Source organism: Oryctolagus cuniculus, chromosome 17 (assembly GCF_051225735.1).
Source record: "Oryctolagus cuniculus isolate XC-2025 breed Fujian yellow rabbit chromosome 17, ASM5122573v1, whole genome shotgun sequence".
NCBI lineage: Eukaryota > Metazoa > Chordata > Mammalia > Lagomorpha > Leporidae > Oryctolagus > Oryctolagus cuniculus.
This window is the reverse complement of record NC_142883.1, coordinates 48,261,713-48,287,148: the sequence shown is the minus strand read 5'-3', so window position 1 is coordinate 48,287,148 and position 25,436 is coordinate 48,261,713. Positions and strand designations below refer to the sequence as shown.

The following is a 25,436-nucleotide window of genomic DNA, read 5'->3' as shown; positions in this document are numbered from 1 at the left end:
GACCCGGCCCATGCTGAGATCTGAAGGGGCTGAGGAGGGCTCAGGAAGGGCGAGGGGTCCAGCCTGTGGGACTCAGGCCCCTCTGTTCCCTCTGCACACAGAGGGCCCAGCCAGAGGGCTGACCTTGGAAGGTCAGAGCTGTAGGCCGCAGGTAAAACTTATTTCAGTCCACCGCGCAGGCTGGAGAGGCGGCCACACAGAAGGGCGTCTCCTTGGCAACAGGGCTGCGCTCTTGCACTCCCCACTTCCCATCTGGCCCTTGCTGGTGGCCAGGGGACACTTGTCTGCAGGCCGTTCACCAGGCAGACGGTTTGGGGCGGGAGACGCATTTGGAGCGACATGGTTACACAGCAGGGTCAGCCGGACAGAACCTGGGGAATCCCTGGCCAAGGGGCTTTAGGGTCCTGGCTGGCCCTGGCTACTACCACAGCAGGGAAAAGAAAGGCAAGGGCAGCGGGATTAGGACCAGCAGGGGCCCCCACTTCAAAAGTGTTTCCTCCTCCCACGGTGCACCCTGAAGCAGCCAAGAGACTCAGCCCAACACCAGGGGCCCACTGAGACCGCCCAAGGATCCCACTGCCCTCGAGAAAGAAGCAAGCATGCTGTGCCCTGCCAGTGGGGGCAACAGCTTCACCCCCAAACGTTCTCCACAACAGAAGCCCACACTCCCTCCAGCTTCGCAGAGAGAAGCACACCCTGGGGCCCAGACGCCATCTCTTCCTGGTCCCCTCAGGGTACAGGACCTGCTCCACGCTCCATCTAAGGACAGCTCCTGAGAGCCAGCCCCTGCTGCCGGCCACCCCCTCCCAAGGCAGCCAAACGAGCAGGCTGGCAAGCATCAGCCAGGGCCCTGGGTCCACACAGCCCGGTAGCCCTGACATCAGCAAGGTTCTCTCACCTGCCGCCTTCTTCCTGGACCTAGGATGGCTGCAAGCAGTGTCCCTTCCCTCCCGATCCAGACTAAAACTGGCACAAGAACAGGCAGGAGGCGTCGTGGCTCAATAGGCTAATCCTCCACCTTGTGGTGCCGGCACACCAGGTTCTAGTCCCGGTCGGGGCTCCGGATTCTGTCCCGGTTGCCCCTCTTCCAGGCCAGCTCTCTGCTGTGGCCAGGGAGTGCAGTGGAGGATGGCCCAGGTGCTTGGGCCCTGCACCCCATGGGAGACCAGGAGGAGCACCTGGCTCCTGGCTCCTGCCATCGGATCAGCGCGGTGCGCCGGCCGCAGCGGCCATTGGAGGTTGAACCAACGGCAAAAAGGAAGACGTTTCTCTCTGTCTCTCTCTCTCTCTCACTGTCCACTCTGCCTGTCAAAAAAAAAAAAAAAAAAAAAAAAAAAAAACAGGCAGGACCAAGACTTGGCACACAGGCAGGTGCCAGATACACCAGCTCCATTCACATCATGGCCACAGCCACCTGCCTCCCCTTCCCGTTATTGCCTGGGATGGTCCCTGTAGGCTGGGGCTGAGTCAGATCCCGCACAGGCTCCCTCTCCTGCCACTGGGCTCCCCCACCACCACGCATCCACAGCTCTTTCTCCATGGGCCTGGCCCCCGAGAGCCAGGAGGAGGACAAGAAAAGGAAGAATGCTGATCAAGAACAGGCAGCACCACCCTGGGGTCCCCTCAGGGAGGAAGAAGGCTGCTTCCCTGGAGGGCTGGGAGTGGGGAGGGCAGGCAAGCCCCGGCCCCAGTCTGTAGGCTGTGCAGAGTGTGGGCTGTGGCTATGCCCCCCGACTGCCCAACAGCAGCTCTGGCACCCAGGGAACACAAAACACAAACCCTAGAGGGCAACGCTGGCAAGTATTTAACTCAGCCATGCCGACTGGTTCTCCCCCTAGGACTCAAGAGGGCCGAGCCGTGGGACCAGAGCAGATGTTATCATTGTAAAAGGACCTTGAGTCCTGGGCAAAGGGCCCCGGACTCCAGCCCCCCTGGGCTGAGCACCCTCCCCTGCACATGCCAGCTATGACCCTGAGACTAGTCCCCTAGGAAGTGGGGGGTGTTTAGGGCAGCTTCCGGTAGGAGGCGTTCCCTCCCAGGTGACTCCAGAGGGGATGTAGGGAGCGCAGGAGGTGCAGCTGGTGCCCTCCAAAGGGAACTCAGGTAGACAGGCGCCCTTGATCACAAACTGGAACCCACCCTGCCTTGGCACACAGACGGGGCAGACGCCCTGCACTACAGCCCTCCCTCCCATGCAAGCGCTAGCTGCCTGAGGGTTGAACTGTGTCCTCCAAAATCTATGCTGACATCCCAACCCGTGGTCCTGGGCATGTGAACTTATCTGCAAATAGGGCTTTGCAGATTAATCAAGGGGCAAGATGAGGTCACACGGCGGGCCGTTAGTTCAACAGGGCCAGTGTCCCTATCAGAAAGGAAGGAGGCCACGCGCGGAAACACACGGGGAACGCCACGTGACAATGCAGGCACAGGGAGAACGCTACGAGACGACGCAGGCGCAGAGAAGGCCAGTGCCGACGCAGGCGCAGAAAACGCCACGTGGCGCCGCACGCCCGTGGAGACTGGCACGTGAAAATGCAGGTGTGAGACCACCACGTGACGGCGCAGGCGCGTGGAGATTCCCAGACGGCGCAGGCGTGCAGAGAACGCCATGTGACCACGCAGGTGCAGACAATGCCAGATGATGACGCGGGGAGAACACCACGTGCTGACGCATGCCGACACATGCGCACAGGGAATGCCACGTGCAGATGCATGTGAATGGAGAACGATATATAAGGATGTGGGCGCACAGGGCATGCCAGACGAGGGCGCCGACGGAAGACCGCCAGCGAGGCAGCTGCCGGCTAAAGATGATGAGGCGGGCCGACACCACCCTAGGTTACAGGCAGGAAGAATTCTTCCACAGAGCAGAATATGGCCCAAGTGCCTGGGCCCCTGCTCCCACATGGGAGACCCAGGAGAAGCTCCTGACTCCTGGCTTTGGCCTGGCCCAGCCCCGGCTGTTGGGGCCATTCAGGGAGAAAACCAGTTGATGGAAGAACTGTTTCTTTCTCCCTCTGTCTATAACTCTATATCAAATAAAGATCTTTTTAAAAGGTGGGGGAGGGCACCAGCGCCAGGGCTGTGGTGTAGTGCTGGCCGCCTGCAGTGCTGGCATCCCATATGGGCACACGTTTGAGTCCCGGCTGCTCCACTTCCGATGCCACTGTCTGCTGGCCTGGGACAGCAGTGGAAGATGGCTCAAGTACTTGGGCCCCTACACCCGCATGGGAGACCCAGAAGAAGCTACTGGCTCCTGGCTTCAGATCAGCATGGCTCCGGCCATTGCAGCCATTTGGGGAGTGAAACAGTGGATGGAAGACCCCTCCCACGCCTGCCTCTGCCTCTGTAACTCTGGCTTTCAAAAAATAAAAATAAAACGTCAAAATTTTTAAAAAAAATTAAAACATCACAAAAAGAAATTTGGAAATGACCAATCTGCTTTAAAAGGGGGAGGGAGGCGGAGGGTGAATCCCCACTTCAGCTCTCTGGCCCTGCTCGCCTCAGCTGTGCTCGGCCTCAACCCGCCCAGCCCTCCCCACTGCGAGATTTCCAAGTGAGCCACCCTCCCAAGGACAGGCAGGCCAGCCCAGCCACCAGCTGGTGCAAAGATAAGATAGAGAAAGAGCACGGCGCGCAGCACAGCTCCAACCTTCTCTCTCCCGCTCCTGCTCAGGCAAACATTGCATACCTGAGTAGGTAAAAGCAGGGAGATTACATCAAGGGCAACCTTGAGTCCACTCTCATTTATCACAAGCAGGAGGTTGAGCCAGTGCAGAAGTGACAGTGTTCTTGTGACCCACAGGGAGCTCACCCACGTCCTGACCCTGAGACCGAACACTGCCCATAACCAGCCCAGCAGTCACACGTGGTTCCAGGGACAGAGGGTTCCAGGCCCACGCAACAACCCACAGGGACCTGTGAGAAGAGAGGCTGGTGATGGGGGAAGCTTGGGACTGATAGAAAAGGAGGCTGGAGAGGAAACCGAGGGGGTTGCAGGAGTCTACACGGCTGAGAGTGGGGTGAGATGGGCAGTCAGGAGAGCTGCCTCCATCCAGGGAAGTCCCAAGGGGCTGCGTGCTCAGCATGTCTGTTGCCCCGGGGCTCCGTGACACTGAGGGTCAACAACGTGGGTTCACTGTTCTCTAGAAACATGGAGATTCTGGGGTAGATGGGAGAGCTCAGGAAGGCCTGGAAGGGTCCTAGCTGGCTTCAGCCAAATGCAATCTCAGGAGGAAATGGTCAAGGAACCTGTAGCGGAAACATTCACCCGTATGGGGCTGGACAGTGCCCTGGGGCAGACCCCCGTGACCACACCTGCACCCTCACATGGCTCTGCCCCAGGTCACTCCAGCCTAGGGAGGGTGCCCTGCACAAAGAATCAAAAGATTCCTGGGCTCCGGTTTGGTTGCACTGCTGCTTTGCTGTGTCACCTGGGGTAGGTCACCTCACCTCTGTGTCACCATTCCTTCATCTGCAAATGTGGGGGTAAGAATGTTCTGAGGAGGCCGGCGCCACGGCTCACTAGGCTAATCCTCCGCCTGTGGCACCGGCACACTGGGTTCTAGTCCCGGTCGGGGTACCGGTTCTGTCCAGGTTGCCCCTCTTCCAGGCCAGCTCTCTGCTGTGGCCCAGGAGGGCAGTGGAGGATGGCCCAAGTGCTTGGGCCCTGCACCCGCATGGGAGACCAGGAGAAGTACCTGGCTCCTGGCTTCAGATCAGCGTGGTGCGCCAGCTGTGGCGGCCATTTGGGGGGTGAACCAACAGAAGGAAGACCTTTCTCTCTGTCTCTCTGTCTGTAACTCTACCTGTCAAATAAAAATAAAAATGTTCTGAGGACTTAATGAAACAAAACCTGAAGTCCTGGACAGATGAAGGCCATTCTTCCTGCTGTGCTGATGAGTATAATTCATAAAGTGGTATCTGTTCTCCAAGTGGGGTCAAAGAAGCAAGGGTCCAAGGCTGTTTGTGTCTTGGAAAACATTTCCAGCATCTCAAATAAGCACCGGTTCTGGCCCTGGGGATCCACTCTCAGGATCTTAACCACTGGTTAATAATCAACAGCAAGAAAAATACTCACGTCACAACAGATGGCCCAGGGGCCGGGGGTGATGCCGCCTCCGGCAGAGTTCTCCCAAATCTTCAGACTCCCCCTCCCTGCCCTCCCACCACCAGCTCTCCAACTCAGCTCCACTCTCTCTTGCTTTCCAAAGAGCTGAGCTGGAGGAATCCAGACAGCTGGGTGCTTTGAAGAGTGTCCAACCCAAAACCAAACCAAAAGGAAAGAGCAACATGACTCACAGGAGTCAAAAGGTGGCAGCAACCCAAGTGACCACCAGCCAATGAATGGATGAACAAAATGCAGTCGGTCCATGCCATGGAACCTTATACAGTCATGAAAAGGAAGGAAGTGTGGATAGCCCTGACAACACTGACTGCACCCTGAAAACATGACACCGAGTGGAAGGCACGAGTCACAAAAGGCCACATCTTACATGATTCTGTTCCTCTGAACTGCCCCGGACAGGCAAATCCAGAGGCAGAAAGCGGATCAGTGGTTGCCAGGGGCTATGAGGAGCAGCTGCTAAGAGACACAGGGTTTCTCTCTGAGGTCTCAGTGGTGTCCTTGAGCTGGACTTGGGGTTCAGATTCACACCTTGTGGATGGAGTAAAACCTACTGAGTAACACACCTTCATGACTTCTGTGGTGCGTGAATTATGTCTCAATTTCCAAAAAAGGAACAAGAGGGCTGGCTGGGCTCCATTTCTGTCATTCCCGCTGCTTCCTGTCCTTGCTGGCAACAGCGGTGGACGCTACAGTGCAGCCCCGGGGTCCTCCTCCTCCTCCCACCTGCTGACGTCACCCTTTCACCCCTCTCCCAGCACTCAAGCACTCGTGACACCCTCATTCCCCGGGAGAGATTTCAAGAGTTCTAACTGTCCATGTCGCACACAACCAACAAGACCGTAAACAATGGGCTTTCATGAAATAAAGAGCTTTGAGAGAAACCATCACAGACAGACACAACGAGGGGAAAGATGAAGTGGAGATCGACCGGACAGCGAGCTCTAGCCCTCAAGAGCCGGACCCTCAAAATCTTAGCATCTCCCCCCTGCAGACAGGACAGGCCAGGCCTCAACGTGGGGCTCAGCTCCCCAGTGCCACCAGCGTCTCACACAGCTCTAGCTCTCACTGGGGCAGAGAAGTGCGTGGTCACAGGGAAAGCTGGGCCAGGGCAGGGGCAGCAGGGACCGGCCTGGGTGGAGGCTCGGGGTCCATGGCCTCTGCAGACCAAGGCCCAGCCGCACGATCCGGGGACCCTCACTCCTCAGCCAGCAGAAACAATATTCAAGAGGGTCCAGGCACACGGTGCACCTCATCCCCAATGTCTGGATAACTTGTCAGCGTCCCCAAAAAGCTGGGACATTTCAGTATTCCCAATACCTCAGTGTGAATTCTAGCAGAGGGAACCTAACCAACTACTGCCACCTTTGGTACTAAGTGAAATGTCCGTCAATGAAGTTAATGAAAGGCCAAAAAAATTTTTTTTAATGTTTCATCAAGCTGGTAGGACAAGCAGGAGCAGAGGGCCAAGCCCTGGCCCTGAGGGAGGCAGACAGGCAGGGTGGGCAGAGGCTTAAGAGCACTGCCTTTGGGGTCCAGCAGGTCTGGATTTGAACTCCAGCTGTGAGGTCAGGCTACCTCACCTCTCTGCACCTCAGCATTCTCATCTGTGAAATGGTGCAGAAATCCTGCCTCCCTCACTGGGTGTTTTGAATATAGCTGTGCTGGGTACCTAGCAAAACACAACACAAATGGCCAGTGTGTGGCAGGGTGGTTACTGCTGCTGCCAAGGCTTCTGTGGGGTCCACTGGAAGACATGGGCATGGCAGAGGAGGGGCCAAGGCGGAAAACCAGTCCAAGGACAGAGGTGGACAGGGGCTGGGGTGCCTGGGAGCTCCATGTCCTTGGACTCTAAGCCTGGAGGCCAGGACACGAGCACCTGTGACCATATGGGGGCTACCAGGTCCCAGGTAAGTGTCCATGCCTTAACTCCATGCCCCAAAGGGACAGACATGGAAGTGAAGGCATAGCCTGTGCTGGGGCCAAGAAGAAAGGGGACAAAGGGCACAAGTTCAGCAGAACTGCAGGGGGCCAGGGACAGGACCCGGGAGTGAGGGGGTCCCAGTGCCCCCAAGGAAGCCCCTGGGCAGCAGCAGGTATCGCTCCCACCCCATCCCAGCGCACATCCGAAGAGGATCTCAGCCTTCAAAGCACAACTCCCGACCTTTGGAGACTCAAAACTGCACAGCAAACAGGCAACGGCAGCCCCCCCTCCCCAGCAACCCCAGTGCTCCTGGGAGAAATCGTGAGACCCCCTCCCCCAGCCAACACAGACAAGGACACTGCGGCCTGAGCATCCGGAGAGCCACCCAAATCCCACAGCCAGCCCCAGTGTCCTCTCCAAAGAAGGGGCACCGTCCCCAAATGCCCTCAAGCCAGGTGTGCTGGACGTGGGTGGCCATGGCTCCGGGAAGAACTTGTCAGAAAGCACACCTGGTTTAGGGGCATGCATTTGTGGAGCAGCGCCTGAGTACCAGGGCCCTGTGTGAGAGGGAGGAAGCGGAGGGGCCCAAGGGCCTGCTAGGGCCCCTTAAATTAAGGAGACTGACGGCAGAGGCTGGGCTGGCCGAGTGAGAGGCTCAGGGATACACAGGAGGTATGCCAGGCAGACCAGGTATACCACATGTGGACACTTCACAGGCCATGCCTTCAACAGCCAGGGGCAGCTGCACATGGGGACCAAGGAGAGGCCTGGGTGAGACTGTGGCTGCAGCTTTGAGGACCCTCTGGCTTCTCTGTGGCTGTGTAGGGTGAGGATGGCATTGTCCTTTTCAGGCGGGCCCTGGACCCCTAAGTGGAGCCAGGGCTAGGAGGAAGGACGGGAGCCAAGAAGAGCAGGACGGGACAGGGCCCTCAGCCAGCCCTGGAGGGGGACAGCTGGGCCCCCTCCCACACTGTATCTCAACCTACCCACACAGGGCAAGACATCATCCCTGGGAAGATAAATCTTCACTGAACAAACAGAGCTGGCTGAGGCTCTACAGTTGACCTCTGAGCAAGTGGAGACCCCAGGGGTTCCGTGTGAGTCTGAGAGTGCAAGACTCGGCCCTCACCCTGAGATCTCTGCCTCCGACCCCTTCGCTCTGCCCACGGCGGCGAGCAGCCGGCTCCACCCGGCCCCTGTGCCCCCCGCACAATGGGAGGCAACAGCAGAACAGCCTTTAAGCCCGAGTTCTTGGAGCCCAAGGGCGGCTGTGTCTTAGCATGGCTGGTGCCTTTGGATCCAGGCAGCCGCAAGGGGAAATGCAAACCCATCCTGAAGGCAAGGCATAGCCCCGTGAAAGACCCATTTGCCATATGTCTACCATGGGCGCTGGGTTAACGGAATAAAGCCCAGCAGGTTGCAAGGAACAGAGGGTGAGCCGCGAAGGTATCCCAGAGGAGGTGGCAGCTGCTCCCCGCCCACAGAGAAAGCTACAGCACGGGCCTGGGAGAGAGGCAGGACGGGAAAGGCGCCTCGCAGAGGCACAGAGGCGAGCAAACAGGCCTAGGCAGGGGTCCTGGGGGCCGCTACTGCAGACAGGACGTCCCTGGCAGGGAGCAGGCTCAGAAAGGAAAGGCAGACGCCGGCACGCAGCCCTCCAGGGCGTCTCGGTCCCCAGTGCCGTGCGGAGTGAGCCACAGTCATGCTCACCACAACGCTTGGGAGGAACTCTTCTTCATCCCCATTTTCCAGATAGGGGAAACCGAGGCTCAGAGAGCTTAAGTGAGTTGGCCCAGGTCATGTGGCTGGGAAGTAGCGGAGCAAGGCTGGACCCAGGCGGTCCAGTCTTAAACACTGCACTAGCTGGCCTCTACGGGAGCAAAGAGGCCAATTCCAGGGGAGGTTTCCTGTGGCCTTGCCTGCCAGGTGGGCTGCCCGCATCCCTGCTGGGATGGCCCTCGTGGTGGTAGTCACCCCCTCTCTTAAGTGTCCTCCTATTTGTGGCAGGCCACTCTGACTGTCCGTTGAGGGGAGTGACATATCGGTGGCTGCCGGAACAAGTCCACTGAAGGTTTAAAAAACGAGCCAGTTAAGGAAAACGCTAAGTAACTAACACGGGGGCTGAAACTGTGCTGGGGGGGGGAGGGGGTCTGAGGATGGGAATGATGAGGGACAGGCACTCAGCTGTCTGAACTCCAGGCAAGGTCCTGGAGGACCCCAGTGGCTGCAGAGAGTTAGAGGGAGCACCGCAGAGGGAGGAAGGGAACAGGAGGAGACCCCACCCCACCCCCAAGCTCACGGCCATGGCCGTGAAACGAAAAGGTAGATTCCTAAGACACTTTATGGAGGCAAACATGAGAGGGTTGGACAACAAAGGAGGAAGAGAGCTAAACCTGCTGCAATGCTCGGGCTCCAAAACACCAGGTGATTGATGCTTCGGCCACGGTGCAGACCGCAGAGGAGGACCAGGGTGGCAAGAGGCAGAGGGGTATGTGCTGGACGGGGCGGGGCGGGAAAGGACTAAGACCTGGGCAGAGTGACCGACGAAGGAGAACAGGGGTGGGGGCGAGACCACCGCGGGGAGAAGAGGTCTCCCGGGCCCAGAAAACAACACGGAACAGACCCCCAGGGGGCAGGCGAGGAGGGGGGGCTGTGGGAAGGGTGAGCACCAAGGACCAGGAGGTGGGCAAGTGGCCCGGCAGGCCATGAAGAGTTCCTCATAGCGTGCATTTTCCACAAACTTTTGGAACACCCCTCCCATGCATGAACTTCAATTGTTTTTCTTGCATCAAAATAAACTCATTTTTAAATTCCACTCTCCACGGACTTTTTTGAAGGCCCTGCAAGGCTCCATTTTCCCCAGCCCCACACCGCAGCATCTGCAAACTGCTGAGCACGCAGCTTCCCTCACGCGCTCAGGCACGACCTGGCCTCAGCTGATGGCGTTACATCACGATCGGAGCAAAGGCAGCCAGCTCACAAGGTCACGGACAGCTTCGGGGCCAAACCTGCCAAACCTGGGAGTCGCAAAGATGCAGGACACCAGCATTTGCCCCATTTCCTACCCCAGAGAGCAAGGACGTGGCCGCTCGTCGTGTGATCCGTTCAGCTTGGATGTGTGACATGTATCACAATAAAGCTTCGTTTTCAGAGAGGGCTAAGTGTGTTCTCTCGCCTGCCTTAGGAGGCAGAGACGCAAGTAAGCCTTTCAAGACTTGCACGACAAACAAGCCAGACTGGCCACATGCATTTATTTCACCTGTTCCAAATCCCCTTAAAATAAAAGGTGGACACACAGTGGGAACTACCAGGACAAGTGGAATGAGAGAGAGGGAAACTCCGCCCACAGGAAGTCCTGGGCACTTGGAAGACGCACCGGGCAGGAAGCATGGTAACCAGGCGGAGTGATGGAAGCCACAGCCTCTGGGAACACCCAGGAGGAGGTGGCTGAACAGTGACTACTTCCCCCTACAGAGCCCCAAGAAGCTTCAGATGGAATCTGAGGTTTGGGACCAGAAACCGGAGAGGGTGAGAGTTGATACTTGAGACACTGAGCCCTTGGACCACCCCATTGCTTCTCCACCAGCCCCCGCCGCATGAGAAACTGGACAATCCTGAAAACAGACAACATCTGGGTTATTCCACTACAAAGGGCACCTTACTACGAAACACTGCCTGCAAGGAAGCCCCAAGGCCCAAGGCAGCCAGCAGAGAGCTCCCAGACAGAGAGAGGACATGTCCTAAGGATGACCAGACATTGGAGGAGGCCTCCGAGGCAAGACAGAAACCCCAAAATAAACCAACATAAACAGACAATGCAAGGACCTGGCGGAAACTTTGAACATCACCATCAATTAATATCCACAGGGAGTTTTGTGGATCCATGCCACAAAGAGAGAATGCTGTAAAAATGGAATGATCAGGGTTCAAGAAAGAAATAGAAGTTAGAAATGCGACTGGAAGACTAAGATGCAGAAGGTTCCCAAAGAATAGAAACATGGGAAGTGGAAGAGGAAAGCAGTAAAACACCAGAGAAGCCCACGTCTGACCAACACAGCCTCCAGGAAGAAAGCTACAGAGCAGGGAATCGGGGTGGCCCTACCAGGCCCAACGCTGACCTCCCAGTGAGCCCTTCTGCGGTCCCTTTCTCTTGACCAACAGGAGAGAGAAGCCACATTTCTTAACTTCCAAGGCTGACTCACAGGAACCCTTACAGCTTCCACCTCCAACTCTAGGATTATTCGCTCTAGGGCAAGCAAGGCAGCATGCAAAACGTCCAAGATCACCACGCTGTGGCTGGCCACAAACAGAAGCTGCATGGAGAGAGGCGCCCGGGCAGCCCCCAGACGTCCCACACGCCCCAGTCTACGCGCATAAAGAAACCACCTGGGACATTTCAGCCCCAGCAGATGCCACAGGGGACAAACCTGGGAACCAAGCCAGAGCCACCGCCCCAGACACACGGCCCCCGCTGAACATCCCAGCCATCTCCAGCCAACTGGGCTGGCCAGGATGAGGTCCCAGACATGGTGAAAGCAGAGACAAGCCACCTTGTGCTGGATTCCTTACCCAGGGAGCCCCGGAACACGATAAAACGGTGCTTGTTTCACATCACAGGAGCAAATTACCACAGAAACAGCACCAGAGCAGTTCCCAGAACCAAAGGTCAGGGGTCATCAGGTCCGCCGACCACCCAGCCTGATGAAGGACACCAGCTCCAGCCCGGAACACCTCGGTGAGTGACAAATCCTGAATGACTCTGGAGGGAAAACAGAAATACACGCCACATGCAAAGGAGTGTGACTGCCCGCTATGGAACCCAACAGAAACACCAGAATCCATTACATCACGAGGAAAGCACCTTCCAGATCCCTTCAACCTCAAGTCTCACACCCAGGCAGACTATCAACAAGGTTTGAGAGTAGTGCAAAGAGGCACTCAGAAATATGCAGAATCTCAAAGAAATGTATTCCTTTGCACCCTTTCTTGAAAGGCTACTGTTAAAAAAGCAACTGTCCGGGCTGGTGCCACGGCTCACTAGGCTAATCCTCCGCCTGCGGCGCCGGCACGCTGGGTTCTAGTCCCGGTCGGGGCTCCGGATTCTGTCCCGGTTGCCCCTCTTCCAGGCCAGCTCTCTGCTGTGGCCCAGGAGTACAGTGGAGGATGGCCCAGGTGCTTGGGCCCTGCACCCCATGGGAGACCAGGAGAAGCACCTGGCTCCTGGCTTCGGATCGGCGCAACGCACCGGCCATAGCGGCTACCTGGGGGGGGGGGGGGTGAACCAACAGAAAAAGGAAGACCTTTCTCTCTGTCTCTCTCTCTCACTGTCTAGCTGTACCTGTCAAAAAAAAAAAAAAAAAAAGGCAAAAGTCCATTAGCTGATAGAAGGTTCTGGAAGTGAATGGTGGAAAGAATACAATTGATAAGATATCCAAAGAGGCAAAGTCTCTGGTGGAGCCGGGAGACAATTAAAAGGCAGTATGGCAGAATAAATAAAAACAGTGAAGAAGAAAAATAAAGATGAGTACATAGAAAACCGTGTTATACTGGAAACCTGGGAACAAGAGTTAATCATTAACTCTAGGAAAAATGAAAAATTATACAAGAAGGGGAACATAATGATAGCAGGCTCCATGACTCAACAATAAACAAGATTTACACAGGCACGGCAAGCAAACATTGGCTATTGAATTGAACCAAAAAATGGTGCCACTGGGAGCATACACTGCTTACTGAGGAGCCCACATCCCAGCTGGATTCCTGGTAAACCCAACGAGAGATGGAGCCCCACCAAGCAGTGCCCAGAACAGGGTGTGCTAAGTCATCCATGCTGAGAAACCACCCGACAGTCAAAGGCGCCGGGGAACCACCCTTTCACGGAGCGGACAGCCTCCCAGCTAAGCCGTCACTCCACTCTGCTCCAACACTCCACTTCTTAATTTTGGTTTTTCATTTATTTATTCGAGAGGGAGAGACAAAGAGAGCGCTCCTATCCACTCATTCACTTCTCAAATGCCCACAGTAGCCAGTGGGGCACAGCCAGGAGCCAGGAACACGATCCAGGTCTCCCATGAGAGCATCTGGGACCTGACCACGTGAGTCATCACTGCTGCCTCCCGAGGCTGCACCCCCAGGACGCGAGAAGCAGGAGCCAGGGATCCAATCCCGGCCCTCGACAGACACAGGCATCCCAGCCAGTGTTCAGCTGCCAGGCAAATGCCAAGCCCTACCTGTTTCTTTAATATTTATTTATTTTAAAGGCAGTTGTGGCGGTGGGGGAGAAAGAGAGAGATCTTCATCACTGGTTCACTCCCCAGATGGCCACAATAGCTGGGGCTTGGCCAGTCTGAAGCCAGGAGCCAGGAGCTTATCCAGGTCTGCTCGTGGGTACAGGGGCCCAAGGACTTGGGCCATCTTCCGCTGCTTTTCCAGGCACATTAGCAGGGAGCTTAATTGGAAGTGGAACAGCCGGAATTGAAACTGGTGCCCATATGAGAAGCCAGAACTACAGGCAGCAGCTTAACCCATTATGCCACGGGCCAAACGGCCGCAATGGCCAGGGCTGAGCCTGGCTGAAGCCAGGAGCCTGGAACTCCATCCGGGTCTCCCACAAGGGTGGCAGGGAAGTCCATCCTCTGCTGCTTTCCCAGGCATACTAGCAGGGAGCTGGATTGGAAGTGGAGTAGCCGGGACTTGAACCAGTACTCGCTGGGTATCGCAGGTGCCAGCTTAACCCACTGTGCCACAACACCACCTCAAGAACCTATGAGTCTGATACCTAAGTTTTTGTTGTACAGATTAATATGCACTCACGAGGGAAACACATCAGAGAATCCAGAGGCAACTGATGAAGTGGACCAGGTGTGGGGAGGGCCCTTCCACATCTGCCCGCTGCTCTTCTGCTGCAATGTATCAGTCCGCAGCTCTGGGCCCTGGGGAGCAGCCCCTGCACCTGCCACAGGGAGTCAGGGCTGAGAAAAGGCTGGCGGCTGGCCTTCCCACTCAGTCATTTCCAGCTGCCCTGGCCACTAAAGTGACAAGATGATGCATCACCGTCAGTAACACCAGGAGTGTCTGTCCACAGACACGGCCTTTGTCTCCCCAGGGGCCACGAAGCTGGCCTCGGCTGGCAGCTGGAACCACTGAGAGAGAGAGAGAAGGGGGAGGGGGGAGACCTCTGTCTTTCCCTCCCAGATCCACTCCCTGTCCTAATTTGCTAGACCAAACGGTGACAGGAAGAGGCTACTCCCAGGCCAGCCAGAAAGCCATCCAACTAAAGAGGCACCACTGAGCCTCTGCACTGAACACAGGAGCAGCAGCCGGGAGGGAGGACACAGGGCCTCCTTCCACGGGAGGAGCCGGGCCACAGCTTCAGGACTGGCGGGGGCACCTGCGCCTCACCTGTGCCGGCTTCCTAGGTGCTCCAAGCCCACTGGTCCAACCCCCTCCCCTGCTCGTCGCCCGGCTCCCGTGGACACTCGGTGACTGCAGAACGCACGGATGGCTTGGGGCCTCGGTTGAGTCAGAGCCCCGTGAGCAAGCGTGATGAGTGCCTTCCAGAAAAGCACTCCAAGAAAAGTGTCTAGGAGAGGTCTTGGCAAGTTCACAGAAAATGTGTCCCGTGCCAACGAGACGCATGGATCCACGCTTTCTCATCTTTTAATCCTATTTCCATGAACTTCTGGCCGAACCCTCACATTTGCATGCCAGGCTGTAACAGCTCTCAGGACAAGGGCCCAGGACATCTCCACGGGGCCTCCAGGCCAGGGCAGCCTCCAACTCCCTCAGCCCTTGGTAAACGCCCGTCTACACAGACTCCACATCTGTACAATCGCCCGTCTCCCACCCCAGTATCCACAGATAGTAAAATATTGGAAAGCACAGACCCCTTCTATGAAACGGCACTTACACATGCCCTGTGACATCCTCCTGTGTATTCTGAGTCACCTCTGGACAACTTACACTGCCTAATACAACAGAAATGCTATGAACAGCTGCTACACTGCATTGGTGGGGGATAACAAGAAGGCCAAAAAGAAAAGGAAAAACATGGTCCACATGTTCAGTGCAGACTGGATCTTTTTTTTAGCATTTCCAGTCTCTGGCTGGTTGGATCCGTGGACGCGGAGCCCACAGGTACTGAGGGCTGACTGCATGACATCTGAGCTCGTCTATGCCCACCTCTTCCGCCAGGCGTGGTTCTGTGACGGTGGCTGGGATGAGGAGAGGTGTGCTCGTCGTACATGCAGATGCGTCAGCTGAGGCTTGGGAAAGGCTGAAGGAGTTGCTAAAGGGCACACAGCTCATCAGGGCAGGAACCACGCCTTGCATGCAACAACTCTGGGGCAGGCGTTCAGTGCAACAGAACCGCGTAGGATGCCTGCATCCTATGTAAGAGGGGGGCCTCGGCTTGAGTCCCAGCTCCGCTTCCAATCCAGCTTCCTGCTAATGTGCACCTTGGGAGGTAGCAGGTGATGGCAAGTATTTGGGTCCCTGCTACCCACATGGGCTCCTGGCTCCCGGTTTCAGTCTGTCTCAGCCCTGGCTGTTACAGGCCTTCTCTCTCTCTTGCTCATTATCACTCTCTGCCTTTCAGATAAATAAATAAATAAGCAAATAAACCCTCTTTTTATACGCAAGAACTCTGATTCCAAGATCTGACTCCCCCTCTGCATCCTAACAGAGTCACAGCAAGGCAGGGAGTTTGTGGCACTCCATTTTCTCTGCTCCATCCAGGTCCTGTCATACAGGGATGATTGTCACTTGCAGTGCAAACTAGAATCTTCCAAGGGTCAGTCCCTGTGCCCCTTACACCCCCACATACACACAGACCCTGCTCCAACAGTGCTGAACAACACTTCCCTGACCTGACACGTCCACTCTCCCTGGACAGAGCGGAGTGGGCAGAGAGGCCAGGACTGACAAAAGCCCACTGTCCACACAGCCAGGGTGCTTCTTATCTCTGCTGCCACTCAAAGGCTGGCTGGAGTCGCCCAGGCCCCTGCCCAGTCTCTGCGGGCCTCTCTCTGGACCAGAAGGAGAGCAGGGGCAGAGAGAAAGGGCTGCCCGCTTGCCTAAGTGGGTCAGAGCCTCCGAGCACTGGCTGGCGAGACCCCAGGCCACACAGTGGCCACCCCAGGGTTCCACAGCAATGGCCCCATGGCCGGCAGGAACAGAGCCCACAGCTCAAAAGCTACCCCAGAAGGGAGACCACAGCTTCATCCTGCAGATGGAGAAGCTAAATACGACTTTTTAAAAAGGTGTTAGCTTTACAGATTAACAGAGGAAAGGGAGCAGAGGATGAAAGAGGAGAGAGGAGAGGAAAGGCAGACGGGGTGGAGAGGGGCGGGAGGGGCGAGGCTGTGAGCGCTCCTGATCAAGGTCAGATCCGCCGTTAAAGGCCGCCCAGCTGGAGAAGGCCCAGCAGGCAGGGCAGCCCGCGGAGCAGCGGAACAGCAGTGGGAACCGTGCCAGAGGCTGGCCGGACTCCTTCCCGGTCCTTCCAGAACCCTCCTCGAGTACTAAGAACGGAGGAGACCCTGAGTGTGCCCTGGACCACCCCCCTTGCAGGCCGTGCTTAGCATCCCAGCCCAACCCGCTTTTATATCAGCCTTGGGGAGGGGGCCCTCAGAACTGGCCCTCCCTCCCCTCAGCTCAGACCCCACCTCGTCAGGTCCCCAGCCCCACCCACAGGGTCTCACAGGTGTCCTTGTTTTGCTCCCACCCTCAGCTCCTACCCCACCCCTCCCAGACCCTCCTTGGGGAAGGGCCCTCAGAGTTCAGTCCCCATTTTTCTGGGGGGGGGGGGGGATGTCTGGCATTTACTCATTGAGCATTGGTTTCAAAAGCACCCACCATGTGGGTCCTTTGTAAGTCCTGCTGGAGCCCCCACTCCCCTCTGCCGAGGCCTCCAGGGCACCACGGAGTCCCCACCACCTCCCCGGTGTCTCAGCTGGACAACAGCAACTCCAACCCAACCCAGCTCTGTCCACTGCTCTCTCTCGACCCACTCTCCAGCGAGCAGACACAGCGACCACTCCAACGTGAAGGGCTGATCATCTGCTCACACATGGCCATATAACACGAGTGTTGGCGAGGGTGTGGAGAAACGGGAGCCCCCGTACACGCTGCCACGCTACCGCCTCTTTGGAAACCGGCTGGCAGCACCTCAACAGAGTAAACATAGAGTCACCATACGACCCGGTAACTCCACTCCCAAAGAACGGAAAACAGGTGTTCCAACAAAAACATGCACCCCAGTGTCTGTAGCAATGCTCCTCGCGATAGTCGAAAGGTGGTAACAGCCCAAATGGTCGTGAACTGGCAAAGGCATGAACAGAACGCGGAGCAGCCACGCAGCGGGAGTGCCGACACCTGCCACAGCACAGAGCAACCCCGAGGACAAAAAAGCCAGGCACGCAGGCCCCCGGCAGACAGCTCGCGGCTACGAAATGCCCGAAACGGGTTAAAAAACTAGACGCAAAACATAGACAGGTGGCTGCTCAGGGCTGGAGGTGTGGGGAGAGGTGGGGATGACCCCCAACACATACAGCCTCTGCTTGGATGAGGACAGTCTGACGAGGAGGGTGGCAGTGGCTGTACAATGTGGCATTCGCACTTAACGCCACCACACTGGACGCTTGAAAAGGGCGAGCGGGCCTGTGCCCAGCGTTTGAGACATCTCACATCAGAGTATCTGGGCGTGACTCTGACCCCAGCTTCCTGCCAATGCAGACCCTGGGAGACAGCAGTGATTCTCAAGTGACTAGGTTCCTGATCCACACAGGAGACCTGGATCGAGTTGCCAGCTCCTGGCTCTGGCCCTGGGCCCAGCCCAGCCATGGTCCAACCCAGCCCTGGCCAAGCCACAGCTGTTATGGGCATTTGGGCAGAGTGAGTCAATAGATGGGCGTCTTCTCTCATTATTTCTCTCAAATAAACAATTTTTTTTCACAAATTTTAAAATAGTTTAAAAACTAAGTTGTATATAATTTTACCAGAATTTAAAAAAAAAAAAAAAAAAAGACAGACATACATGTGATGTGGATTTTGCCCTTCACTGTCTCCTCATGAGCCTCTGGAAAAAACCCTGACTCGAACAGCCTCCAGAGCCCCCTGCCCAGGGCCCCTCACCCCCTCCTGCTTGCTCCCCTTGCCTGTCTACACCACAGTTCACCCTCTCCGTCTCATCAGGCCTTCGCACCTGCTACCCCTGCCTGGACCTCTGTCTTCGCCGGCCCCCAGGTCCCTGCCCAGTGCCCCTTGACATGTCAGATGTTGGCACCCCTTCCGGGTCAGGGCCTCCTGCGCTGTCAGCTGCCACCACGCCCTGCTCCTGGCCCTACACTGCCAGCACCCCTCCCCCACTGCTCCAGGAGGGCAGCAATCAGGCCTACCTCGTCCCCCATGGGTCCCCAGGACCTCACAATCTCACAAGGGACACAGGCGGATGGACGATACTGCCCCCAGGGCTCACAGGGGAGAGACAAGCTGGGGCACTGCTGGAATCCAGAGCCGCATACATCAGCAGCTCCTGATCAGAACAGGGGACGAGGGTCCACAGCCAGGAGACGGACGCCTTCTCTGCAAGAGGGCTTGCAGGTGGGGCCCAGCCAGGTGTGCATATGGCAGAGAAAGAAAGAGCTGGCCAAGCCACAGCTGCGCGCAAGGCCGCGCCCATCCTGACTGCGTCACACCCTCCTGAGATGAGCCTCTGTCGCCATCTTATTGGCCCTCATACTACCGCACAAAGAGGACACTGTGAGTACCCATCCCACAGATGAGAAGACTAAGGCCCAGACAGAGGAAGTGCCTTGCCCACGGCCACCCAGCTACCAGGTGGCTAAGTAGGATCTATACTCAGGTCTGCAGGAACCCCCAAATCCTCCAGCACAGGCCATCTGGCGCAGCTGTGCCAAAACCAGAGCACCCACCCCTCCCCCCCAGCCTGCAGAATCCAGAGTTGTCCAGCTTCCCCCTCCTGGCCCCAGGAAAGGCTGCTGGAGCAGCAGGGGCCAGCCTCACACCCGGTGAGCCAGTGAGGACACACCTGTCACCAGCCCCCACGGGGCCTTCCAACCAATGCCCTTGATGGCAAGGGACACAGCTCCCAGAAAGGAAGGGGGGTCCCCGCAGCACCTCAAAGCCAACCACCCAAAAGGGACCTCATCATTGCCCCCAGCCCCTCCTTCCTCCCAGGCTCCCTCCCTCCACTAATGGCACCAAGTGTTCCCAGCCCACCTTCCTACCGTGCCCAAGGTGCAAACCCTTCCCACCCACACTGCAGCCCCAGAGCAGCGCCACAGTCGTCACCCACACCCCACGAGATGCCAGGAAAGTGTGGGAGGCACAGCTCTGCCTCCACCACCCCGCCATCCCACCTCCTGCACCTCTCTGAGGTCCACCCACATCCCTCCAGTCCCCCCTCCACGGTCACCCCCAAGCCACTGACCTCTTCCTCGCAGTCGCCATAATCCTGCTCCCGTCCCACTCCAAAGCCTCCTCCCTGGCCGGCTCGAGAGGGCCCCCTACACACACACACAGCGCTGTCAGTCTGCACAGGTGTCCCCAACGCAGGGCTGCAGACGGCTTCCCCTCCTCGCCCCGGCACTGCATTCCACACGCGAGTGTCGGCGTGCGTGCGCCAGGGGCTGTTCCAGGCATGCAGAGAGGACAGGACCGGAACAGACAGACCCGTGCCCTCAAGGAGCTTATATTCGGGTAGGAAAAAGAATAATAAACACCCAATGACGTCAACACCGCCAACAGTGCGTATACCAAGTGGTGACAAAATGCTCCGAAGAAAAACAAAGCAAGGCTAAGTTAGCAAACATAAACAGGGTCTCCATGCGGCGGCAATGGAGAACACGTAAAGGCGGCCAGGGAGCAAGCCAGCAGCAGGATCTGCAGAAGAGCACTGCTGGGAGGGATGCAAAGGTCCCGGGGCAGGAACTTCAGTGGGTCAGGGGTCAGCAAACAGCCCAGCAACAGGTAAAGAACAGGAGCCGAGGCCAAGGCTCTGGCTCAGCTATGGGGTGATGGGATGTCACGGGAGCCCACGCTGCTAGGAACAGACTGCGAGGGGCCCAGGGTGGCATCAGAGAGGCCAGCTCAAAGGCCACCTCTGCCACCCAGGTGGGAGCTGATGACGGAGGGGATCCCACCGACACAGGTGAGCGGGTGGGACGTGGCCCAGCTCTGGATGCATCACAGAGGGGGCGTCGCCAGAAGGTGCTGGGGAATAAGACCAACAGGGAGGAGTCGGGGACCATCCCAAGCCACAGAAACGGGGATGCAGCAGGAGGGACAAATGTGAGGGTGGAGAGGGAGGCCAGGGATCCCGCTAGGGATGGAGAACAAGGCTGGGGGAGGGGAGGTGTCCAGGCACAACACAGGGCACCCAGCAGAGGGGAAGGGGTCAGAGACGGAGGGAGGTCAGAGGGCAGGAAGCCAGGTGGGGTCCTGCTCAGCTGGCACTGGAAAGCCACTGGTGGACACCAGTGGGAAGCCGAGCCAAGCCAGGGTCAAGTCTTCCTGCAGGGAAGGAGAGCAGCCAGTACAGAGCCAGTGTGGGCGGCAGGAGCCTGGGGCTTTGCGTGGCTGGGTGACTGTGCCTTCCTCTGGGTGATGCCTGCACTCGCTGCCTCAGTTTCCCCACACAGCTGGTCCAGGTTCATTTACCAGCCTGGGTGCTGTTCTGCTGCCCCTCTCCTGTGCCACTGCTCCCCGTTCATGGCCACGCTGACGCACGCACACTGAATACTTCCCAACGTGAGAGAGCAGCAGGGCCCCGTGGGGTGGCTCACTCCAGCCCTCTCCTGCCCCGCCTCCACTGGAGGAGCTGAACTCCCCAGGAAGAGACCGGGCCAGCTTTCCCAGGGAGGAAATTTCTCTCTGAAATTCCAACCATTCCTCCTGTGGGGTCTTGAATGTTTTCAGTCTCCACAGCCCCATCTAAATGCAAATACCCAGTTAGCCAGAGGGGAGGCCGCTGACCTCGGTGGCCCAGAGAGGCCTGCGCCCGCCCCACCCTCCTACCCTGGCACGCATGGAGGGAGCCCCTTACCTTTCACTTAATCCTCAGAACACAGATTCTTTCCTAAGCTCACTGCTAAGCAAACCAGTTCTCCTCCTTTTGTAACCTGCCGATGGTCACGAAGCTCAGTACTGAGAGAGCCAGGATTCGAACCCAGGCTGTAGGGCTCCAGCGCTCAACCACTCTTTCTTCCATTGATTTCATTTTTTTCTGTTGATTTTTTTTTTCACTTCTTCACTAATGGGTCAAACATCATCACCTGAAATGTACTGTCAACACTTTAAGGTATTGAGTGGCATCAGTACATGCACAAGGTGGTGTGTGACCATCACGACCATCCAATTTCAGAACTTCTTTTTTCAAAGATTTACATTTTTGAAAGGGAGAGAGAGATCTTCTATCAGCTGGTTCACTCCCCAAATGGTTGCAACAGCCAGGGCTGGGCCAGGCCAGAGCCAGGAGCTTCATCTGAGTCCCATGTAGGTGGCTGGGACTCAGGTACTTGGGCCATCTTCTACTGCTTTATCAGGGCACTAGCAGGGAGCTGGATTGGACGTGGAGCAGCCGGACTTGAACCGGCGCTCATGTGGGATGTCGGGTGTCACAGTTGGCAGTTTCACCAAAGCACCACAACACTGGTCCCCCTCAGAACTTTTTCATTAGCCCAGAAAGAAACTGATGTGTTGGTCTGAATAAGCAATATATTGGTGTGGTTCAAAACCTAAAAATTATTAGGAGGTATACTGTCCAGTGTTCACAGGCCACAAAATGGTTTTTATGCTCCCTTATGCAGGTTCCTTATGCAAACGCAAGCCAACACAAAGACAGAGTTCTAATTTCCCAAGTTTTTTTACACAAGAGTTAGTACAGGGTATTGTGTATTCTATCGTACAGCTGAGTTCCATTACTCAAATACCTTGGGGGAGGGGGTAAGTTTGGGCTTGGCCTAGCAGCCAAGCAGCACTTGAGATGCCCGATTCCAGTCCCAGCTCAGCTCTCTCAGCTTCCCGCTACTGCACACCCCAGGGAGCAGCAGGTGATGGCTCAAGTACGGGATCCCTGCTGTCCATGTGGAAAGCTCAGATTAAGTTCTGGGCTCCTGGCTTTAGCTCCAGCCCAGCCCCAGCTGTTGCAGGCATTCGGGGGTTAAATCAGTAGATAGGAGAGCTTTTTTATTTTTTTATTTTATTTTATTTTTTGACAAGCAGAGTGGACAGTGAGAGAGAGAGGAAAAAGGTCTTCCTTTTGCCATTGGTTCACCCTCCAATGGCCGGCGCACCGCACTGATCTGATGGCAGGAGCCAGGTGCTTCTTCTGGTCTCCCATGGGGTACAGGGCCCAAGCACTTGGGCCATCCTCCACTGCACTCCCGGGCCACAGCAGAGAGCTGGCCTGGAAGAGGGGCAACCGGGACAGAATCCGGCACCCCGACCGGCACTAGAACCCGGTGTGCCGGCGCCACAAGGCGGAGGATTAGCCTAGTGAGCCACGGCGCCGGCCTAGGAGAGCTCTTTTTCAAGTGAGTAAACATTTTTCCAGTTTATATTACATATGTACATATACATATATACAATAAGCAGCTTTCTATCAGTACAAAGACAGCTTCACTCTTCTTTTTAGGCAGAGTCCATGGGGGCTGGTGTTGTGACTCTGCAGGTTAAGCCACCATTTACAACACCAGCATCCCATGAGTGTCAGTCCAAGTCCCAGCCGCTCCACTTCCAATCAAACTCCCTGCTAATGTGCCTGAGAAAGCAGCGGAGGACGGCCCAAGTATTTGGACCCCTGCCACCCATGTAGAAGACCCAAATGGAGCTCCAGGCCCTTGGCTTCAGCCTGGAAGCCATTTGAAAAATGTACCAGTGGATGGAAGATCTCCTCCTCTCCCTCTGTGTTAATCTTAAAAAAAAAAAAAAAAAAAAAGTACAGTCCACGGCATGAACAGGAAACAATCCGGGTAACCACTTCCCTGTTGACAGGCATTGGCAGTGTCCCATGTTTTGCTATGTCAGCCACACCGCAGTGAATGAACTCTGTACCACATCAACCAGCCGCATGTGGTAAGAGACACGTCTGAGAATTCCCAACAGTGCCTCAGTGGGGCAAAGGGAGATGCAAGAACAACGCTGGCAGGTGTTGCTGAACTGGATGCTTACGGGACACTACCAGCTGAACTCCATTCCACAGGTGAGCTCACGTGCTCACCGTGCCAGCCCCCACGGCCGGGGCCAACGGCACAGCGGCATTTGTCTGTGGTCTTCGCTGTCCAACTCACTGCTGTCCCTCCCCCTGGGAATCAGCTCCCCCACACACACACCTGCCTTTCCTCTAGGGACCTGCTCCCCTCCCACCAGACAGACCTGTTTCCTGGCCACAGGCATGAGCCCTTGACCCCTGCTGGGCCCATCAGTATCCCCTAGCCCTTTGGTTCAGAAATAGACATGGATCCCGGCCCCTGAGAACTGCTCCCGGAATCACATGTGGGAAAGGAGATCCCAGAAAATGAAGCCAATGGAAAGAAACAAGAGACAGAGGGGAGGGAAACCCACAGATGGTCCTGGATCCAGCTGTTCCTGAGGTCTCTCCCTTTCCAAGCAATAAACTCCAAATTTCTGTCTGGTTGATTCAAGTCGGGTTTCTCTCACTTGCCACCAAGAGTCTTGACTAAACACCCTGTACCTAACATATAATCCCAATGTAGTTATAATACAGAGAAACGGATATAGATGCAGATGTAAATACATTGTGTGGGAGGGTACGTGTGTGGATAGGAAGAGACCAGAAGACCTATTCAATGTTAATCGTGAGTATCTGTGCGATGCCCCATCTGGGACTGCAGACGATTGGTATTTTAGTCTTTGTACTTCCCTGTGTTTTCCAAATTTTCTGCAAGGAACATGGATTTTAAAAATATAATAAACATGTCCTTTAAAAATCCGACTAGCAAGAATCTGCTGAGCTTGTGCAGAGGAGGGTTCTGGCTCAGGCGGTTCTCAGGGGCAGCACGGAAGACCCCTGGGGCAGCCACCGCTCATCTCGGGACTGGCTGGCAGGCCACTGGGGCACCACACCGTGGCTGCTAAACCCCAGCCCCCAATCCGGGTGGCCCACAGCCAAGGCTCCTCTCTCCACACTGCTCCTGGGCCCCTGGCTGAGCCCCCGGAAGTCCCCACCCACCATATCGGCCTCCCAGGAGAGCCACATAAGGCACCGCCCAAGAACTGTCCCTGAGCACAGAAAGCGGGAAAGGGAAATGTTGCGATGAAGGCAGAGCTCACACGAGCTGAGCTCCTGCACCTGCTCCCAGGCCCGGGCTTCCCCCAGCACTACCACCATCGGAGGGGACGGCCAAGGCAGGACAGAGCCCATGGGACCCCCCACTTCAGATGAGGGACAGTTAGGGAACGGGGTGCTGCTGTCTCCCTGGGGCCCCCAAGGCTCTCTGGCTCCAAAGGAGACCAGGCAGGAGCGGCTCCCACCCGCCCACCCGAGGCACATTCCCTTTTCCTGTGCTACACTGAGGTTCCACGTCAGGCTCATGTGGGATTGGGTGTTTGTCCTTAACTTTTTTTTTTTTTTTTTTTTTTTTTTGGACAGGCAGAGTTAGTGAGAGAGAGAGAGAGAAAGGTCTTCCTTCCGTTGGTTCACCCCCAAACGGCCGCCATGGCCGGCGCGCTGTGCCAATCCAAAGCCAGGAGCCAGGTGCTTCTCCTTGTCTCCCATGGGGTGCAGGGCCCAAGCACTTGGGCCATCCTCCACTGCACTCCCGGGCCACAGCAGAGAGCTGGCCTGGAAGAGGAGCAACCGGGACAGAATCCAGCGCCCCAACCAGGACTAGAACCTGGAGTGCTGGCGCCGCAGGCGGAGGATTAGTCTAGTGAGCCGCGGCGCCGGCCTGTTTTTAACATTTTAACAACTTCTAAGTGTGCATTCAGCGGCATCCACAGTGTTGTGCAACCACCACCACTAGCCATTTCCAGAACTTTCTCACCACCTCTGACACTGTCCCTCCCACCCCATCACCTCTGCCCCACTCTCTGCCTCTGAATTTCCCATTCTAGGTGCCTCGTGGAAGTGTGGTGTGGACTGAGTGCAGGTGGACCCCCAGGGTCGTGTTTGAACTTGTAACCCTCAATATGATTGCCCTGAGGGGGCCTTGGAGAGGTGAGGAGGTCAGGGGTGGGTATGAGACCCACTCATTGCTCTGCCTTGTGACCCACCACGACAAAGGAAAGCCATCCTTGGGACTTCTGCTGACATCACTTGGGGGAACAGATGTGTGCTAGCTGTGGGTGTGTCCAACCCAGCAACAGGATGGTCTGAGAACAGCCATCCTCCTCCCTGTGAGGACT

The 25,436-nt window shown here is 56.5% G+C and overlaps 1 protein-coding gene across 7 annotated transcripts in view; it reads right to left on the bottom strand.

Annotated features, from left to right (window-relative positions):
- Nucleotides 1-25,436, bottom strand: part of RAP1GAP2 (RAP1 GTPase activating protein 2) — a 217,900-nt gene that overhangs the window by 111,896 nt on the left and 80,568 nt on the right. The window lies entirely within an intron of this gene.